The sequence below is a fragment of the Capricornis sumatraensis genome, chromosome 1 (assembly GCF_032405125.1).
Source record: "Capricornis sumatraensis isolate serow.1 chromosome 1, serow.2, whole genome shotgun sequence".
Taxonomy (NCBI): Eukaryota; Metazoa; Chordata; class Mammalia; order Artiodactyla; family Bovidae; genus Capricornis; species Capricornis sumatraensis.
The window spans coordinates 110,357,940-110,373,952 of NC_091069.1; the positions used below are offsets into that span (position 1 = coordinate 110,357,940).

Sequence of the window (16,013 nt, forward strand, 5' to 3'; positions counted from 1 at the left end):
TTGAGGATGATTCCAGGGTTTCAATTCGATGCATGAGATTGTGGTTATTTAGGATGGTTGGGAAGGCTGGAGGACTATGGGTGGAGTAGGTTTCTTTTGTGAGGAAAAGGAAAGATCAGTAGTTTCATTTTGGTCGCAGTAAAGTCTGTGATGTCACTTGGAAATCTAAGATAAGAAAGGGAACAATGGACCTTCCCTTTCAACTTGTGCAGAGTCGAACCGAACTATAAAGGTTATTTTCCAGTTCCAGCAGGCACTGTTGCCTGCCTGCCTGCCCTGCTTTCTTTTCTCCGTGCAGACTGGCAGAGTGTAGATTTTGCTCCAGTGTCTGACGTCAGCTGTGTGACTGGAGGAAACACTGTCTAAACCAGCCAAGCCACCCCATTCTGCATGTCACTGAGAAGTAGAGGCGTAAGTCTGATGCTCAGTTCTGGTCAGTGAGACATGGTGGGCGGGGGGCAGTCATTTAGGGACTCTGGGGAATGTTTGCTTTCTTTAAAAAAGATTCACTGATAGGAGATGATAAGGCTATTGGCACAGATACCCCTCACAGTGTGAAATGCTGTGAATGTGAAGTTGAAGTTGAAAGGGAAAGTCCATTGTTACCTTTCTTATCTTAGATATCCACGAGACATCAAGAACTTAGCTGTGACCAGGACTGCCCTGGTGGTCCAGTGGTTAAGAATCTGCCTCGCAATGCAGGGGACGCAGGTTCAATTTCTGGTTGGGGAACTAAGATAGAACATGGAACTAATGGTGTCATGCTGCAGGGCGACTAACCCAATTGCCACAGTCACAGAACCTACACACTCCCAAGTCTGCATGCTACACCTAGAAAGTACGCACACTGCAATGAAAGATCCCACATAACACAACTAAGACCCAACACAGCCAAATAAATAAATATTTTTTAAAAAAAGAAATGACTTTATTTAAAAAAAAAGATATATGAAAAGAATTTGGCTTTTCCTCCTGAATGTCCTAGGGCAACCATCCTGCAAACATAATGTGGGTAAAAACAAGCTAAAGATGGTCAAGCTGAAAGATAGCGTTTTCTAGCCCATTGGTTAACTAACTGGAACCCATCCCTTCTCTGGATCTCTTCTGTAAGATAATGCACTCTGTGACCAGTTAAGCCATTCTGAGAAGCGTTTACTTCACTTGCCTGCGAAAGCATCCTAACTAGCACACAAAGCCAGGAGAGAAAGTCAGCCCGAGGAGAACACCTCAGAACCCTCAGGGCAGTAATGAAGATGCCCAGGTGGTCACTAGCAACATCAAGCCGGACCATCTCCAGTGCAAGGAACTGACTTGGTTGTGAACGTGAGCTTGCAGCTGCTTGTTTTGTGATAGGTCTGTACTCTTTCTTTGCTATAGAGGGCTGGCATTTCACACTGTGAGGGTATCCGTGCCAACAGCCTTATCATCTCCTGTCTACCAGGAGCTCCTCCCTCCTACTGGACAGTGCCAGAATGTCCTTGGCACGGAGAGTCAAGTCCATGAATTGCCCTCACACTTCCTGTTCCGCTTTGCACTCACAAGCACATGCTAGGAGGCCAGGCAAGTATCATCCCCAGACTGCAGACTGAGAATTAATACTCGGAGGTGATCACAGCCTAGAAATGGCAAAACCCGGACGAGCACCAGGGTCCATTCCAGGCCAGCAGTCTTGGAAGCACACCGTGAAATTTGTTTTAAAGTCTAAAATGACGTCTTATCGTTGTCCTCACTTGGTTATTCTAATTTTGCAGGTTAAGCCTGATTAAAGTGACTAATCGCTGTAAGACTCTCACATGTCTTGATTCAAACAAAACACATACTAAGTACCTAAGGTCTCTCAGGTCTGTTTGGCTTCCTATTACTCAAAACAGTAATTTTCCTTCAAACGCCACTTGATCAGGATGGCTTTTCCCCTTACAGTTTTCTTACAAGCGTGTTTTGAGTTTGCTTTTAGTGCCGTATATAACAGGACTCAGAATCACAATAATTCCAGAGATGATCAGGTATTTAAATTGATAGCAGTCCTGCTATATATGCAATTAGTTGTGTATGAACCAACATGGCATATATATATTTTTTTCTCATAAAGCTCTTCATTTGCATGGGAATAAGAACTCTGAACTGGTTTGAAGTGAGAAATTCAGTCCAATTTTACCAGGAAGACAAGTCACCCCAGTTCAGCTGGTGGGAGAGTGCTTCAGTCTGGTTTTGTTGGGAACTAGGTATTTTACCAGGAAGACGAGTTTGTTTGGGTAATAGAGAAATTAACAATTCAATTTAGGGCAAGCACACTATGGCGAACCATAGGCAAGTTCTGAAAAAGTGGTTCTTAATAAGTTGGGTTGAGAGTGACTGGGGAATGTCCTTATTGTTTACTTTTGTTTTTGAGATAAAATGTTCCAGCAATGTTAACCAGCTGGATTTTTCAAAGAGCAAGTCATTTTTTTTTTTAAACGTTCTAGGAATGTTTGATTTGCAGCTAAGAGTGGTGGGGAAGCGGGTAGATTTTCGCCCTGTTTCTCACATCAGGTGCTCATGCACCCACCCCTTCCTAGCTTTTCGCCTCCGCGATGCTGTGCCCCAAATGTCTGGATCAGTGTCGCACTCAGGAGCGTTTGGCAATGAGTGACTTCCAGCCTCACCTAAACAGCTGGTTAGATATGTGAATCCAAGGCCTTTCTTGGGGACTGGGGACTCATCTCATCCCCACCACCACCCTCTCTGGCCAGCAAGCCCGAGCCCTCTGGTCCAAGGATCTAGAACAGGCCTGAGAAGAAAGGAGAGCTTACCAGGAGCCCCCCTCCCCCCCACCCAGGCCCTAAACCAAAACTTCCCCTATCAGCTCCGGGGAAGGGAGGTGCTGACTTACCTGCTCACCATTTTGGGTCATTTGAATTTACCATGCTCGTGTATTTTCCAAAAATACTTTATTACATATGTCTTTAAATGCTTAACTATTAAAAATACCACTAAGATAAATTTTACACCCCTGGCTGAGGCTGTTAAAAACAAGACAACAGGCCCCCAGTGGAATCGCTTGTGCTAAGCCCCGTGTTACCAAGCTGTAATTTAATTACAGTTTCAGCTCTCCCAGAAATGGAATCTTTAACTAGTCAATCAGGAATTGTCAGATTCCTGCGCTGGTTAGGGTAGCACTGGTGTTGTATGCAGAGGGCCTGTGCAATACCCTGCCTTTGCTCCAGCCAAAGCTATGCTTTTTCCAGTAGTCATGTGCAGATGTGAGTTGGACCATAAAGAAGGCTGAGTGTTGAAGAACTGATGCTTTTGAACTGTGGTGTTGGAGAAGACTCTTGAGAGTCCCTTGGACTGCCAGGAGATCAAACGAGTCAATCATAAAGGAAATCAGTCCTGAATATTCACTAGAAGGACTGATGCTGAAGCTGAAGTTTCAATACTTTGGCCACGTGGTGCAAAGAGCCAACTCATTGGAAACGACCCTGATCCTGGGAAAGACTGAAGGCAGGAGGGGGGATGGCAAAGGATGATATAGATAGCATCACTGACTCGAGAGACATGGATTTGAGCTGACTCCAGGATAGATAGTCCAGGACAGAGAAGCCTGGTGTGCTGAAGTCCATGGGGTCACAAAGGGTCAGACCCAAGTTATCAATTTGACTTAGCAACTGAACATGGCACCCCACTCCAGTACTCTTGCCTGGAGAATCCCATGGATGGAGGAGCCTGGTAGGCTGCAGTCCATGGGGTCGCTAAGAGTCGGACACGATTGAGTGACTTCACTTTCACTTTTCACTTTCATGCCTTGGAGAAGGAAATGGCAACCCACTGCAGTGTTCTTGCCTGGAGAATCCCAGGGACGGAGGAGCCTGGTGTGCTGCCGTCTGTGGGGTTGCACAGAGTCGGACACGACTGAGGCAACTTAGCAGCAGCAGCAGCAGCAGCAACAGCAACTTTAAAAGTGGCAGTTGTGGGTTTTGTTTTTTTTTTTGTCTCTGTATCTTTTCTCCAAAATTTGCCCCAACTGCTCATGCAGGCGGTTATTTTTATTTTTAGTCCCATACAGCTTCTTTGTATTTTGTTGCTAGAGGAGAGATGTGTCCAGGTACAAGCACTGCCACAAAGGGCCCCAGGTCCTAGCCTGTCTCACTGCCTCCTTGTTTCTGCTCCTTTCTGCCTTTAGGACTCTCATTTTGTACGGCTCCTCAGAGATGCTTTCTGTTTCCTAGACTGGACGCTGACCGACTCAAATTACTCTTTGCTTAAATAAACTCTTAAAACATTTAATATACCTCAGTTTATCTTTTGACAAGACTGAGGTAAGGCTTTCAGTTCTCAGAAAGATTTTTCCTCCCAGAATTGAAAATAATGGGAAGCCATCTCTGAGTGGTGCCTTTCTTCAACTTTCACCTTGCCTCCTTTGCTCATCAGCAAGCCTCCGGTGCCAGTCTAGTGCCCGGACACAAGTTCAGTTCAGTTCAGCTCAGTCGTGTCCGACTCTTTGTGACCCCATGAACCGCAGCACACCAGGCCTCCTTGTCCATCACCAACTCCCGAAGTCCACCCAAATCCATGTCTATTGAGTCATGATGCCATCCAACCATCTCATCCTCTGTCGTCCCCTTCTCCTCCTGCCCCTAAGCCCTCCCAGCATCAGGGTCTTTTCCAATGAGTCAGCTCTTCGCATGAGGTGGCCAAGTATTGGAATTTCAGCTTCAACATCAGTCCTCCCAATGAACACCCAGAACTGATCTCCTTTAGGATGGACTGGTTGGATCTCCTCGTAGTCCAAGGGGCTCTCAAGAGTCTTCTCCAACACCACAGTTCAAAAGCATCAATTCTTTGGTGCTCAGCTTTCTTTATAGTCCAACTCTCACATCCATACATGACCACTGGAAAAACCATAGCCTTGACCAGATGGACCTTTGTTGGCAAAGTAATGTCTCTGCTTTTTAATATGCTGTCTAGATTGGTCATAACTTTCCTTCCAAGGAGCAAGCGTCTTTTAATTTCATGGCTGCAATCACCATCTGCAGTGATTTTGGAGCCCAGAAAAGTAAAGTCAGCCACTGTTTCCACTGTTTCCCCATCTATTTGCCATGAAGTGATGGGACCAGATGCCATGATCTTAGTTTTCTGAATGTTGAGCTTTAAGCCCAGACACAAATAAACCCTTAAATATTTGATGAGTAAATCAATTGGTGTCAAAACAAAATGCAGGCTGCTTATGTTCCCCAATTCTGCATTTCCCTAAAGAAAGCATGTTTGTGACGTGGTAGCATTGCCGCAGCTTGGCCTGTGTTCTCCGGTGCCAAATGGAAACTCGGAGACAGAGTTTTGGGTAAAGCAGAAAAGAGTAGCTTTACTTGCTTTGCCAGGCAAAGGGGGCAGCAATGGGCTGATACCCTGAAGACCCTATGACCCACCCTGGAGGGGGTGGTGAAGAGTTTTATAGTGCTCAAGGAGCAGGCTGTGATCAACTCGTGGACTGTTCTTAGATGGGTTGGCATCAAAGTGAGGTTTCAAGCATCATTAACCTGGTTTTAACCGGTCTAGGGTCGGTGTTCTTGTGATCAGCAGTTTTCATGTGGAGGGGGGTCTGCTTCCTGTAAAAACAGTTTAGGAATGTGTGTCAGGCTTTTGTCTGTATCTTCCAGGGAACTGGCAGTTGGTGATTCTGTTACGTTCCAGAATTACCGGTTCCTTAGCCCAACAGCTATTCTTTGTTTCTACATCGTCACATTTCCCAGTCATTAACTCTTGTGTGCCTGCTAAGTTGCTTCAGTCGTGCCCAAGTCTTTGTGACCCTATGAACTGTAGCCCACCAGGCTCCTCTGTCAGTGGGCTTCTCCAGGCAGGAATACTGGAGTGGGTTGTTATGATGTCCTCCAGGGGATCTTCCCGACCCGGGGACGGAACCTGCGTCTCCTATGTCTTCTGCATTGGCAGGTGGGTTCTTTAACACTAGCGCCACCTGGGGAGCCCACTTAACTCGTAAGTCAGCATTTTACTTCAAAAGACAAGGACACAGGGGCTTGTATACGGGTTCAGTACGATAACATAATGAAATAAATATTTGGTCCTCGTCCACTTCCAACACAGAGCTCCTAAGATCCTTGTTATTTTCTAGGCGACTAGAGAGATAAAAATGTCCTTTTTAAATAATTAAATGTTTAAAGTTTTTTATCTCTCTTTGCTGCACTGGGTCTTCATTGCTGCACGAGGCTTTCTCTAATCGCCGGGAATGGGGGCTACTCTCTGGCTGCGGTGCATGGGATTTTCACTGCAGCAGTTTCTCTTGTTGTGAAGCACGGGCCCTTGGCGCTTTGGCTCCGTTGTGGCACACGGGCTTAGTTGCCCTGCAGCATGTGGAATCTCCCTGGACCAGGCTTCGAACCCGTGTCCCTGCATTGGCAGGCAGATCCTTAACTGCCGGACCACCAGGCAAGTCCAAGGTGTCTTTTTTTATGTTAATGAGATGACTTTCGGTTCCACCTAAGGATGGGAGTTGGTTGCCAGGAGAAACTGATCAGAGGTTGGCCCCTCTGGGAGAGGGACTGGAGATTGAATCAGTCACCAATAATGATTTATTCAGTGATGCCTATATAATGAAGCAGAGATAGGCTGAGCCCTGGGACTCTCTGCTACAGAGTGGCAATGGTTGCACCTGGACACAACTTTCCTCAAGCAACAAAATACAAAGAAACTGTATGGGACTGAAACTAACTGCATGCATGAGCATACCGATTTGGGGCAAATTCTGGACCCAAAGCCTTTGACTGTGTGGATCACAATAAGCTGTGGAAAATTCTGAAAGAGACGGGAATACCAGACCACCTGACCTGCCTCTTGAGAAACCTGTATGCAGGCCAGGAAACAACAGTTAGAACTGGACATGGAACAACAGACTGGTTCCAGCTAGGAAAAGGAGTACGTCAAGGCTGTATATTGTCCCCCTGCTTATTTAACTTCTATGCAGAGTACATCATGAGAAACGCTGGGCTGGAAGAAGCACAAGCTGGAATCAAGATTTCTGGGAGAAATATCAATAACCTCAGATATGCAGATGACACCACCCTTATGGCAGAAAGTGAAGAGGAACTAAAAAGCCTCTTGATGAAAGTGAAAGAGGAGAGTGAAAAAGTTGGCTTAAAGCTCAACATTCAGAAAACGAAGATCATGGCATCTGGTCCCATCACTTCATGGGAAATAGATGGGGAAACAGTGGAAACAGTGTCAGACTTTATCTTTTGGGGCTCCAAAATCACTGCAGATGGTGATTGCAGCCATGAAATTAAAAGACGCTTACTCCTTGGAAGGAAAGTTATGACCAACCTAGATAGCATATTCAAAAGCAGAGACATTTCTTTGCCAACAAAGGTCCATTTAGTCAAGGCTATGGTTTTTCCAGCAGTCATGTATGGATGCGAGAGTTGGACTGTGAAGAAAGCTGAGTGCCGAAGAATTGATGCTTTTGAGCTGTGGTGTTGGAGAAGACTCTTGCAAGTCCCTTGGACTGCAAGGAGATCCAACCAGTCCATTCTAAAGGAGATCAGTCCTGGGTGTTCTTTGGAAGGAATGATGCTGAAGCTGAAACTCCAATACTTTGGCCACCTCATGCGAAGAGTTGACTCATTGGAAAAGACTCTGATGCTGGGAGGGATTGGGGGCAGGAGGTGAAGGGGATGACAGAGGATGAGATGGCTGGATGGCATCACAGACTCGATAGACATGAGTTTGAGTGAACTCCAAGAGATAGTGATGGACAGGGAGGCCTGGCATGCTGCAATTCATGGGGTCGCAAGGAGTCAGACACGACTGAGCGACTGAACTGAACTGAACTGGACTCAAAAAATACAAAAAGACCAAAAATCCCACTGCCACTTTTGAGGAGCCTACTCTGGGAGATAGTGAAGGACAGGGAGGGAAGCCAGCTGTGCTGCAGTCCCCAGGGTCACAAAGGGTGGCAAAGAGCCGGCTGGCAAGACCCGACTGGGTGAACAAGAGCGAAAGCCTGGTATTGGGGGCCAAAGCAGGGTACTGCACATGTCCCCTGCGCTCAGCATCACCTAAGGGGTGGGCAGACCACCTAAGCCACCCCTCTGGCCTGACCCGTAGACACACCCCTACCCTCACCCCATATAAGGAACAAGCCTGCTCCCCAGCCCAACCCTGGCTGCTCCCGGTCTGGGAGCCAGCAAGCAAGGGAACCTGTGCTGTTTTCACTGCCGCAGCAACAGCCCCAATACACCTTGCCAAAATTTCTTGTCTGGCCTCTAGTCAGTTTCTATTGACTAGGGAAGACCAAGAACCCTGCTCAGTAACAAAGCCTCCAGAAAACCTCCAAAAGATAGAATCTGGAGAGCTCCTGAACTGGTGAACACGTGAAGGTGGGGGAGAGAAGGATGCTTAGAAAGGAAGCTCCACGTCCCTTCCCCATGCCTTTGCTTACACGTCGTGTCCATCTGGCTGTTCATATCATTTTAGGCATGCGTACTAAGTTGCTTCAGGCGTGTCTGGCTCTGGGTGGACACCCTGTGGGCTGTAGCCTGCCAGGCTCCTCTGTCCATGGGATTCTCCAGGCAAAAATACTGGAGTGGGTTGCCATGCCCTCCTCCAGAGGGTCTTCCCAACCCAGGGATCAAACCCTTGTCTCTCATGTCTCCTGCACTGGCAGGCGGGTTCTTTACCACGAGCGCCTCCTGGGAAGCCTTTCCTTTATAATACACTGATGATCTAGTGAGTTCAGTGTTTCTCTGAGTTCTGTGAGCCACCCTGAAAGTGAAAGTCGCTCAAGTCTTGTCTGACTCTTGGTGACCACATGGACTTTACAGTCCATGGAATTCTCCAGGCCAGAATACTGGAGTGGGCAGCCTTTCCCTTCTCCAGGGGATCTTCCCAACCCAGAGATCAAACCCAGGTCGCCCACATTGCAGGTGGATTCTTTACCAGCTGAGCCACAAGGGAAGCCCACCCTAAGCCACTAGGCTTAGCCACCCTAGTAAATTAATTAAACCCAAGGAAGAGGGTTGTTGGAATCAATCTGCAGCTGATAAACTGGCCTTAAGATTGACTTCCCTGATGGGTCAGCCAGTAAGGAACCAGCCTGCCAATGCAGGAGACACAGGAGACTCGGTTTCGATCCCTGGGTCAGGAAGAGGCCCTGGAGGAGGAAACGGCAAGCCACTCCAGTATTCTCCCCTGGAAAATTCCATGGATAGAGGAGCCTGGTGGGCTACAGTCCATGGGATCGCAAAAGAGTTGGATGTCACAGCATGGATGCACACAAGATGGGCCGATGCTTAAATCTGGAGAAAGATGGGAAGTATCTAACTGGAGTCATGGAAGCTCACGGTGCTTGGAGATCCCCTTTAGGGTGGCCAGAATGGCCCACATGGAAGGAAATCATATTTTGATTGAGTCACAATCACACTGAAGAAATAGAGAGCCATGAAATGATGGGTGAACTTATCAGGTGTCTGTGATCAATCTGCAGAAATTCAGATTTGGAGGACTGTAGCAGACCTCCATCTGGGAACATTAGCTGAAGCCCCAAGCCACGGATATGAATGATAGGTGACAGGTCCCTGACATTCTAAAGAGAGATGTAAGTACATAGCCTCATACTTTGCTAAGAGGACGCTGGACCAATGTTTTGACCTAGAATGCTCCTGTAAATGACATGAGAGAAAGTGAAGAATCTATCAGCCAGATCAGAGTGAGCATTTCTTTGAAGAGCATGGTTGGCTTGGGGAGAAAGGGTGTTTTCTACTCCCACGCCCCCCAAACTCAAGGCAAATAACAGAGCTTCAAGAGAAGCCTGACTAACTTCGGAAGGATATATGTACCCCAATGTCCATTGCAGCACTGTTAACAATAGCTCAGACATGGAAGCAACCTAAATATCCATTAACATGACTGGATAAAGAAGATATGGTACTATAAGCAATGGAATATTATTCAGCCATTAAAAAGAATGAAATCACACCATTTGCAGCAGCGTGGATGGACCTGGAGATGATCATACTAGATGAAATAAGTCAGACAGAGAAAGATGAATCATATTATTATATCACTTACATGCAGAATTTTAAAAAATGATACAAATGAACATATTTATAAAACAGAAACAGACTCACAGAGTTAGAGAAGCAATTTATGGTTACAGGGGAAGGAAGAGAGGGGAGGATTAGATTGGGAGTTTGAGCATGACATGTACACACTGCTGCTGCTGCTAAGTCACTGCAGTCGTGTCCGACTCTGTGCCACCCCATAGACGGCAGCCAACCAGGCTCCCCCATCCCTGGGATTCTCCAGGCAAGAACACTGGAGTGGGTTGCCATCTCCTTCTCCAATGCATGAAAATGAAAAGTGAAAGTAAAGTTGCTCAGTCGTGTCTGACTCTTAGCGACCCCATGGACTGCAGCCTACAAGGCTCCTCCATCCATAGGATTTTCCAGGCAAGAGTACTACAGTGGGGTGCCATTGCCTTCTCTGACACACTGCTATATTTAAAATTAAATGCCTTTCCATGGAAAAAAGAGAGAGAGGCCTGACTGGAGTGTGGATGGGCTGCCATGAAGAAAGAAAGGCTGAACATGAGGTTGAGCTTGGAGACATTTAGAGAATGGTTTTTGGAAGGCAGGAGCAGAGGGGTGTTGTGGATTGAAGGGGAGTTCTGGGCTGAAAAAGGACTTTGCTTTTCATTTTCACTGTCCTGCTTAATGTGTTTCTTTATGAATATATGTTTCTTATCTTCTAAAAAGCCAGTTGTACTTACGTGCAATTTATTAAAATGCCACTCTGGCCCCTCATTTAGGAGAGAAAGTCTCAGAATATTAAGTCAATGCTTCTCAAGGTTCAACATGCATAAAATCCCCTGGAGATCTGGTTAATGGTGTAGGCTCTGATACAGTAGATCTGGGGTGTGGCTGAAACTCTGTGTTTCCAACAAGCTCCCCAGTGCCCAGACTGCTAATGCGTGGACCACACTTTGAGTAGCAAGAGGTAAGTGACTTGTGCAAGCCTCCCCAACCAGGACTAGAATTCTGATTACCTGCCTTCCCAGAGAAGATGGGCTTATTCTTACCTTTTACTTTCAGTTTATATAAACTGCCGCCATTAATCAGAACTTCATAGGTGGTGGGGAGGCACCTGCACTGACTGTTAGGCTTGCTCTTTCTGTGTTGGTGTGGGGAAATGGTTTCTTATTTTTTAACTATTATTGTTATTATTTTGGCTACACCATGCAGCATGTGGGATCTGAGTTCCCTGACTGTGGATCGAACCCAGGCCCCCTGCAGTGTAGAGTCTTAGCCACTGGATCTCCAGGGAAGTCTGGAAATGGTTTATTTTAAATCAATCACAGATGATCCTGTTAAATCTCAGACTTCAGTAGAGCTATGCTTCCCTTAAGCAGTTACATAAGCAGTTGTGTAACCGTAGTCCGAGATCGTGATGTTTTTCTTTTGCCAGAAAGAGCGTGCTAGAAAAGAGCCCTTAAGGTAGTAAAGGCATTTCCTCTTTTCTGAGGCCTGGGAACACCCGAGGGAACCCTGTTTATCCCACTGAGCTGTCGGTCCCCTGGGCCACCAAGGACTTTGCTGTGTGTGTTTCCCCATCCTCTGAGGTCCTTGGTGCCTGACTCTGTGACAACAGTCCCCACAGGCCATCACATCTGGCCCTCCTGACCTCAGTGGGAGAGTTCGTTAGACCCCTTTTACAGATGAGGAAACCGAGGCTTCAATGCATCAAGTATTTGCCTGAAATCACACACCTAGGATTCAAAGCTTTGTCCCTCTGACTCTGGAGTCCCCATTGTTACCAGCCCACCATGCTCAACCTGATGTGGGTCACCACGAGGGTTAGTTAGCCTTGGAGGAAACCCTGGAGCAGTCAACCCAAGGCCTGGTTCTTTCCCCAGCCTTCCCCTTCCGTGATAAGGATTGTGCGTACATGCTCAGTCGTGCCTGCCTCTTTGCGACCCCGTGGACTGTACCCCGCCAGGCTCCTCTGTCCATGCAATTCTCCAGGCAAGAATACTGGAGCGGGAGAAAGGACCCCAGTCAGACGTCATCTAATTACCCTTGGAATTTTCCAAGGTATAAACTGGGGTCTGATGCAAAATTCCAGGCTACCATGCAGAGTATTTTAACTCTAATGAGGAGGAGGAATTGTTCCTAACCTTCTTTACATGTTGTGCTTTTTGGTTCACAAATGCGGAATCTTTCAAGAGATGGTACAACTTTGAGTCCTTGGCTTGACTATGTAACTTTGAGCTTCATGGCATGTCAGTTTTGCGATATTTAAAGGAGAGCTATTCTGTGTATAACAGCTCACAGTTGCAAGTACCACATGTGAACGATATGGTAACTTTAAAAAATGTTTGTGTTGTATTTGAAGACTGTTTGCCATAAATCTGAAGTTTGTGAAGTATTAATAAGTACATGTTCAGTTCAGTTCAGTCACTCAGTCTTGTCTGACTCTTTGTATTTCAATTTGGTATGCTAAAAAAAAGTACTGAATTAGTGTAACAGCCCTTTTTTTTAAAAAAAAAAAGGCAACTCAATACTGTAAGTTCAGAATTTAACTGAAAATATAAAACCCAAATGATTTCTATATAGTAAATTGAAATGTAAAGGTAACTTATGTGTGATTCTGAATACACAGATAACATGTTTTTAATTCCTCCTTAAAGAAAAAAAAAAAATACTGGAGCGAGTTGCCATTTCCCTTACTCCATTTCAACCCAGGGATCAAACTGGCATCTCCTGTATCTCTTGCATTGGCAGGTGGATTCTTTACCACTGCGCCACCTGAGAAGCACAGTGAAAATTGTAGCTTTATTAATTTTCCTGTGGCTGAACTTAATTTCTGCTTTGAACACTTACACCACAAGGTGTAGAAGCAACATCTCAGCCAGTTCAGTTCAAGGCTTACGTAGTCCAATCAAGGTTTTGTTTCCCTCTTCCTTCTTAGCTTTGCTTGCTCCTTCTCCTATTTTGGGGGTGTGTGAATGTGTGTTTAAAGTCTTTATTAAATTTGTTACAATATTGCTTCTGTTCTATGTTTTGGTTTTTTCGCCCCAAGGCATGTGGGATCTCAGTTTCCCCGAGCAGGGATCAAACCTGCAACCCTTTCATTGGAAGGCGAGGTCTTAACCACTGGACTGCCAGGGAAGTCCCCTGGTGTGTGTGTGTGTGTGTGTGTTTAATTAATTTATTTGGCTGCACTGGGGCTTTACTGTGGCATGCAGGATCTTTAGCTGTGACACGTGGGATCTAGTTCCCTAACCAGGGATCGAACCCTGGCCCCCTGCATTGGGAGCGCAGAGTCTTAGCCACTGGACCACCAGGGAAGTCCCTCAACATCACCTTCTTTTTCTTTTTCTTTTTTTTCAACGTCACTTTCTTAAAGACACGGTTCCTGTGCATTTGGAAATCATTCACCCAGTCATTCCAACACTCTTTCACTCCGTGTTTATTTTTATCAGCTGTGTCTCTCTGTCATCATTCCCACTAATGCTTGGCAGTAATGGATGCTCAGTATTAATAAGTACATGTTCAGTTCAGTTCAGTCACTCAGTCGTGTCTGACTCTTTGTGACCCCATAAATCGCAGCATGCTGGGCCTCCCTGTCCATCACCAACACCTGGAGTTCACCCAAACTCATGTGCATCGAATTGGTGATGCCATCCAGCCATCTCATCCTCTGTCGTCCCCTTCTCCTCCTGACCCCATCCCTCCCAGCATCAGGGTCTTTTCAAATGAGTCAGCTTTTCTCATCAGGTGGCCAAAGTATTGGAGTTTCAGCTTCAACATCAGTCCTTCCAATGAACACCCAGGACTGATCTCCTTTAGAATGGACTGGTTGGATCTCCTTGCAGTCCAAGGGACTCCTCAAGAGTCTTCTCCAACACCACAGTTCAAAAGCATCAATTCTTCAGTGCTCAGCTTTCTTCACAGTCCAACTCTCACATCCATACATGACCACAGGAAAAACCATAGCCTTGACTAGGCAGAACTTTGTTGGCAAAGTAACATCTCTGCTTTTTAATATGCTATCTAGGTTGGTCATAACTTTCCTTCCAAGGAGTAAGCGTCTTTTAACTTCATGGCTGCAATCACCATCTGCAGTGATTTTGGAGCCCCCCAAAATAAAATCTGAAACTGTTTTCATTGTTTCTCCATCTATTTCCCTTGAAGTGATGAGACTAGATGCCATGATCTTCGTTTTCTGAATGTTGAGCTTTAAGCCAACTTTTTCACTCTCCTCTTTCACTTTCATCAAGAGGCTTTTTAGTTCTTCACTTTCTGCCATAAGGGTGGTGTCATCTGCATATCTGAGGTTATTGACATTTCTCCCGGCAATCTTGATTCCAGCTTGTGCTTCTTCCAGCCGAGCGTTTCTCATAAATAATTAAAATATCCCCAGGAGGAAGCTTCTGGGTCCTCTAGGAATGAGGCACAGGAGGGAAAGTGGGGGACGGGAGGGAGGAGCAAAAATCCACCCTTGTCCTTATAATAGGCCCTCATGGAGGCTTTGGTTGTCCAGGCCTTGGGGTTGGGTGGGATTTTTTTGCTGCTTGTCCATGTTATGAAGGAATAGACCATCTGTCTGTGGTCCTGGCTACCTATTGGAGGAAAGCTGGAGGAGAATGGAAATCCTGAGAGGGACCCTGGGGGGCTGGAAGACCTCGGAGAAAAGAGACCTCTCCCCTCCTCCTTTGGGATAGCCCAGGGTGTAGAGAAAGCGTGTGAGGTCAAGTGAAAAGGTTTCTCCTTCCTTCTAGTCCCCTTCTCACCCCTTCCCATCCCCTGCATCCTCAGGCCCGAAGTTCTCTTCCTTTCCTCTCCCCACCCCCATCCATAACCAGTGAGGCCGGCGGCCCCCATGTGTTGCCCTTTGTCTGTGGTGCAGGCGGAAGACTTTTTCAAGTGTCAACAAGGTCCCAGAATGAATAAAGATGGGAACTCCCCCTCTTGTACAGATTGCAAGGCAGTCTTCACGGTAACATTACCTCACTGGGAAAGGCAACCTGATAGAGGCAAGAAGCTTGTTAATCTTCGGAATTCCACCCCTGCCTCCTTTTTAAGAAAAAATGATTTGCTGCTGCAACTGAAAATCGATGCCAACTATGGGTTCTGAATGCAACCAAATCAGGAATGAGGCCAACCAGGCCTGACGCAAGAGCCGCGTGGGGTCAGACTGACATTTCTCTTCCATATTGGATGAATAGAGAAAAACGCTGGGGGTGATTTCTCAACAACCAGAGCCTGTTGCGCATTCTGTTGCAGACTGGCTGTCCGTGTCCGTTTCCCAATCCTGCAGTCTGGCCAAGTGGGATTCCTCTTCATGCCGCTTACGTGAGCACAGAGGCTGGCTCTTCCTGCAAGGTCATGAGCAGGTATGAATGTATCACAAGAAAAGGGCCCTGTATAATAAACAATTTACCCTTACCCAGAGAGAGATCAGGTCTTTGCCTTCAGCTCCCCAGAGGTGGTCTCTACACTGTTAGACTCTTGTGCGTGATAACAGCAAACGTAGGTCCATTAACCCACAGGCAGTAAAGCCAATCTACCGACCCCGCTTGCCATGAGGGAGTTCAGCGTTTATTGTAAGCTGCCAAACAGGGACTCCAGGGCAGCGAATACGCAAAATACTCCAACTCAGGGAGGCATTAAAAAAAAACTTTATTTTAATTGGAGGCTAATTACTTTATAATACTGTAGTGGTTTTGCCATACACTGACATGAATCAGCCATGGGTGTTCATGTGTTCCCCATCCTGAACCCCCTTCCCACCTCCCTCCCCATCCCATCCCTCTGGGTCATCCCAGTGCACCAGCCCTGATCTCCCTGTCTCATGCCTCGAACCTGGACTGGTCATCTGTTTCACATACGGTAATATACATGTTTCAATGCTATCTCTCAAATCATCCCACCCTCATCTTCTCCCACAGAATCCAAAAGTCTCTTTACATCTGTGTCTCTTTTGCTGTCTCGCATACAGGGTCATCATTGCCATCTTTCTAAATT

The 16,013-nt window shown here is 46.4% G+C and overlaps 1 non-coding gene across 1 annotated transcript; it reads right to left on the reverse strand.

Annotated features, from left to right (window-relative positions):
• Positions 1–13,260: 13,260 nt before the first annotated feature.
• Positions 13,261–13,333, reverse strand: TRNAG-CCC (transfer RNA glycine (anticodon CCC)). Its single transcript has one exon. It is a non-coding gene; the product is annotated as a tRNA-Gly (tRNA).
• Between the last annotated feature and the right edge of the window lie 2,680 nt (positions 13,334–16,013).